Genomic DNA, 4,209 nt, shown 5'->3' on the forward strand with positions numbered 1-4,209 from the left:
ACCTAAAATAAAAGCAAACCAAGAAGACAGCTAGATCAGGAGTGGAACCATAGAAATGAAGAACACATGGAGGGTTAGCAACAGGGGAGAGGGAGGAGGAGAAGGGGGGAGAAGGTACAGAAAATGGCATAGACAGTAGGTAGAAAATAGGTGGGGGGGAGGGCAAAAATAGTGGGGGAAATATAGAATCTAAAGAACTTGAGACATGTGGTCATAAACTAAATGGGGGGATGGTGGAAAAGGGGGTGTGCAGGGTGGAGGGGGATGAAGGGGGGAAGAGAACAACTGCAATGGTATAATCAGTAAAATATATTAAAAGAACAGGAATACCTTATAATCCAACCAGTCAGATAATTGTTGAATGGGTGCATCATACCTTTAAAAATCTTCTTAAAAAAACAAAAAGGGGGAGTCAGGAGTCTATCCCCCAAATTTGATTATGTTAGCTATGTTTACCTATAATTTTCTAAACTGTGATGAATCACTCTGTACTCCAATTAAGAAACATTTTCAGAAGAAAGAACCAAAGTCATCTTATCCTCAGGTTCTATACAGAGATCCACTGAGAGATGGTACTTGACAGAGTTCTGTAGATCTCTTAACATGGGGAAGAGGGTATGCATGTGTTTCCATCCCTACAGGTCTGTCTGGCTTCCAGCTAATAGGTTGAAGCCTTATCATGAACAAAACAGACATCAAGCTGTGCTACCTGGAAATGAAAACAGATCAGCTAGCAGACCAGGTGGCCCAGCTGACACTGGCCAACTAGAAGAAAACAAGCACTGAATTCTGGTGCCAAAAAATACGGTTTATGTTGCTAAGTATTTACTAATTTATTTTTTTGTTCTTATTGACACTTTATGTTTTCCTTTAAAGGAGCAACTTTATGCTGCAAGCTAAGGGCAATACAATAATTACTATCAGCTTTCCATAGTAACTATAATTGGCCCGCATACCTAGGAGAAGATTTATCATACTTTCAATCCCCCTCCGGTTCCTCTTGGTACTTTAGACAAGAGCCATAAAGACTCAGTCTCTTGGTCTTTGTGCAGAGGATTGAATGCCACTATTGCTTTTCTCCCCAAAAGTCCCTTTGAAGTAGAGAACTGGGGGGATAATTGGAAGGTACTGGCTAAATTTAGCACAACAATAGTTTCAGCTCTGCCTCAAATCCCATATACTGATATGTGGTGGGAGGGGCCAGACTGGGGCACCTATTATCAGCATTGTTTCTCCCAACCACACTAGCCCTTGGCATTACAATTCATGGAAAATGGGTTTGCCTTTTATTGCTAGAAAACACCTGTATAAAAATTTTTAAAAAACCTCTATCAGGATGGCCCTCTAAAACAGGATTGGGTCACAGTGTGTACCTCTCACCCTTACTTGTTTTTGACAACTCCAGGGACAGCTCAAGTCTTTTATAATAAATCAACAAAAATTTATTCTTTGCCTGTTCCTGCAGGCTCCATAAATGCCAGCTGTCTTACTCATCTCGATATTACACAGGTAAGCCTCACTACAGTTTATATAGTTAGAAGACAAACTCAAATATGGGCGCCAGTTAATATAAACAGAAAATGGGAAGATCCCCATGGCATAATAGCACTTAACAATGTGCCGTCCTCCTTATGAGTCTGACAGTTTGTTGGCACTTTAATTGCATTTATTGTTTCTGCTATAGTTGTCGTGGCTACTGTGGCCACAGCAACTGCTGCCCTCATTGGGTCAGTTCAAACTGCTCATACTGTTGATGTTCTCTTAAAAAACTCCACTTTAGAAATGCTTCAACAGGCCTAGATTGATCAAGAAATCCTGACTCGACTTTCTGCAGTCGAATCAGCACTCAACTGGATTGGTGAACTCCAGGATGCGCTAGTGACCCGTCAGCAGCTGACCTGTGATCCTGGTTTCTCCAAACTGTGTGTCACCCCACCACAATGGAACTCCAGCCAATACTCCTGGAGTGATATTCAACATCACCTAAGAGGAGCTTTTTCTACTAATTTAAAGAGACAAGTCAATAAATTGCAACTGGAGTTACACCAACATTTGCAGGACATTCAACACTTAACTAAACGAGAGATTCTTCAAACCCTTAGTGATAATCTTGGCTCATTAAACCCAAAACACTGGTTTGATGGACTCACCCTGAGATTGTGGTTCACTGGAGCTGCCGGTTGTTTACTGATTTTAATAATGTTTTGTATATTACGATGCATTCACAAATTATTTACCCAGGGTTGCAAAAGAGACCAGCAAGTAGTAAGTCTTGTGGGATGCGTCACTACAACAGCCTTTAAAAAAGAGAAAAAAAGCGGGGGTGGGGTGGGAGGGTGGGGGTGGAATTGCAGGGGACCGGTTTGTTTTGGCCTGGCAAATTGACTCAGCTCTGTATGGATAATCTACAGAAGCGAAGTGGTGGGCAGGAGCCAGACCTTCAAACCAAGTTTTCCCGTGGAAATCGGGCCTAGAAAATGCATACAGACTGTTATGGCTTGCTCTTGCTAAAACTCCATCACCCTGGTCTGAAACAACAAATGTGTATTGTCTATTTTCAAGGTAATATCCAAAGCCCGTATGAGTTCTCCCAAGGACAGAGCAATCAGCTCATCATCATTCCCCTCTGCATGTTATTTTCATTTCCTTGATTGTCCCTAAAATGTAGACAATAATATTCTATGTAATAGATAATGAATCTTTCTTTGATGTAAGACCCAAGGAAAACAATAAAAGCCTGTCTAGGCAGGGGTCGAGGCGCTCTCCCCTTGAGAGAATGGCTGTGCCTGTTCCCTTTTTCTCCATAGGACTGCTGTCACCTGTGCATTCATTCTCATTATCACAACAGGCAGACTCTGCTGGCTGGAGTCTGCCACAGGTGGTCACGACAGGAAGCACATCTGAAGTGCCTGGTAGTGGGGTCACTGCAGAAGACACAGAAGCCACTGTGAGCCATCATACTCCAATGTTTCCTGTTCTCAGCACACAATTCATGGTTGCCAACAGGTGCAAGAATCCAAATGGCCATCCCTGGATGATGGATAAACTAAATGGAGTACAGAAGAAGGCAGTACTGACACATGGTACCATGTGAATAAACCTTGAAAATATTATGTTGAGTGAAAGAAGTCATTCACAAATAGAAAACTAGTGTGTGATTGGTTTCTTGTACATGACATGTCCACAACAGGCAAATCCATAGAAACAGAAAGCAGGTTAGTGGTGGCCTGGGGTGAGGAAGGGAGATGGGGAGAGACTGCTCGGACCAAGGTTTCTTTTTCGGGTGAATAACACATTCAGGAACTAGAAGTGAGGGTGGCACAGCAGTGTGAATACACTAAATGCCACTGTATTGTAGTCTGAAAATGGTTAATTTCATGTTGTGTGAATTCCCCCTCAGTTATTTACAGAAGTGACCATGAGAGTGGAATTCATCACTAGACCTCTGGCAGGGCTGTGGTTGGGGGAGCCCCTGGCCCCTCTCCCTCCCCAGCCCCATCCACCAGAAAAACTGGCTCTGGAGAATGACATGTGGGCTTGCTCAGCTCTCTCACTCACTGAGCCCAGTGCCAGGGCTCACAGGACGCTGGGGAGCTGAGGGGAGAGCGGCTCTGAGAGGGGCTCCAGCACTGACCATAAAAAGATCCTGGGACCCCTGCACGTCCTTGTAAGTTTTCCAGTAGCCACATTTTAAAAACTGAAAAAGAGCCCTGGCTGGTGTAGCTCAGTGGATTGAGCGCAGGCCTGTGAACTACACGATTGTGGTTCGATTCCCAGTCAGGGCACATGCCTGGGTTGCAGGCCAGTTCCTGGCAGGGGACTCACAATAGGCAACCAAACATTGATATTTCTCTCCTTCTCTCCTTCCCTTCCCTTCTAAAGATAAATAAATAAAATCTTTAAAAAAATAAAAAATAATAAAAATAAAAACTAAAAAAGAGACAGGTGAGTCAACCTAACTGAAAAATAAAAAAAGTTTAACAGAGAAGAAAGTCCATGAATTTGTAAAAAATAATAATAATAATGTATTTTATTTAACTCTATAGATGAAAAGAATTTAACCCCAAATATCCCCCAAATCCAACATGTCAATATGTTATCAACTCACAATTTACAAATAAGATACTTCATATCTTTTTTTTCCATACTAAGTCTTCAATATTTGGGGGTAATTTCATACTTAAAACATATCTTAATCAGGACACTGAA

General features: G+C 42.2%; 1 long non-coding RNA gene across 1 annotated transcript in view; it reads left to right on the forward strand.

Moving 5' to 3' along the window:
* The window catches only part of LOC119002772 (uncharacterized), a 36,849-nt gene extending 34,531 nt beyond the window's left edge, over positions 1 to 2,318 (forward strand). The window contains exons 2-3 of the long non-coding RNA XR_005069802.1: positions 1,466 to 1,509; positions 1,781 to 2,318. This is a non-coding gene — a long non-coding RNA (uncharacterized LOC119002772). The remainder of the gene's footprint in view (positions 1 to 1,465; positions 1,510 to 1,780) is intronic.
* The last annotated feature ends 1,891 nt before the right edge of the window (positions 2,319 to 4,209 follow it).

Source organism: Sturnira hondurensis, unplaced genomic scaffold, assembly GCF_014824575.4.
Source record: "Sturnira hondurensis isolate 20B ecotype Veracruz unplaced genomic scaffold, ASM1482457v3 Scaffold0018097, whole genome shotgun sequence".
Taxonomy (NCBI): domain Eukaryota; kingdom Metazoa; phylum Chordata; class Mammalia; order Chiroptera; family Phyllostomidae; genus Sturnira; species Sturnira hondurensis.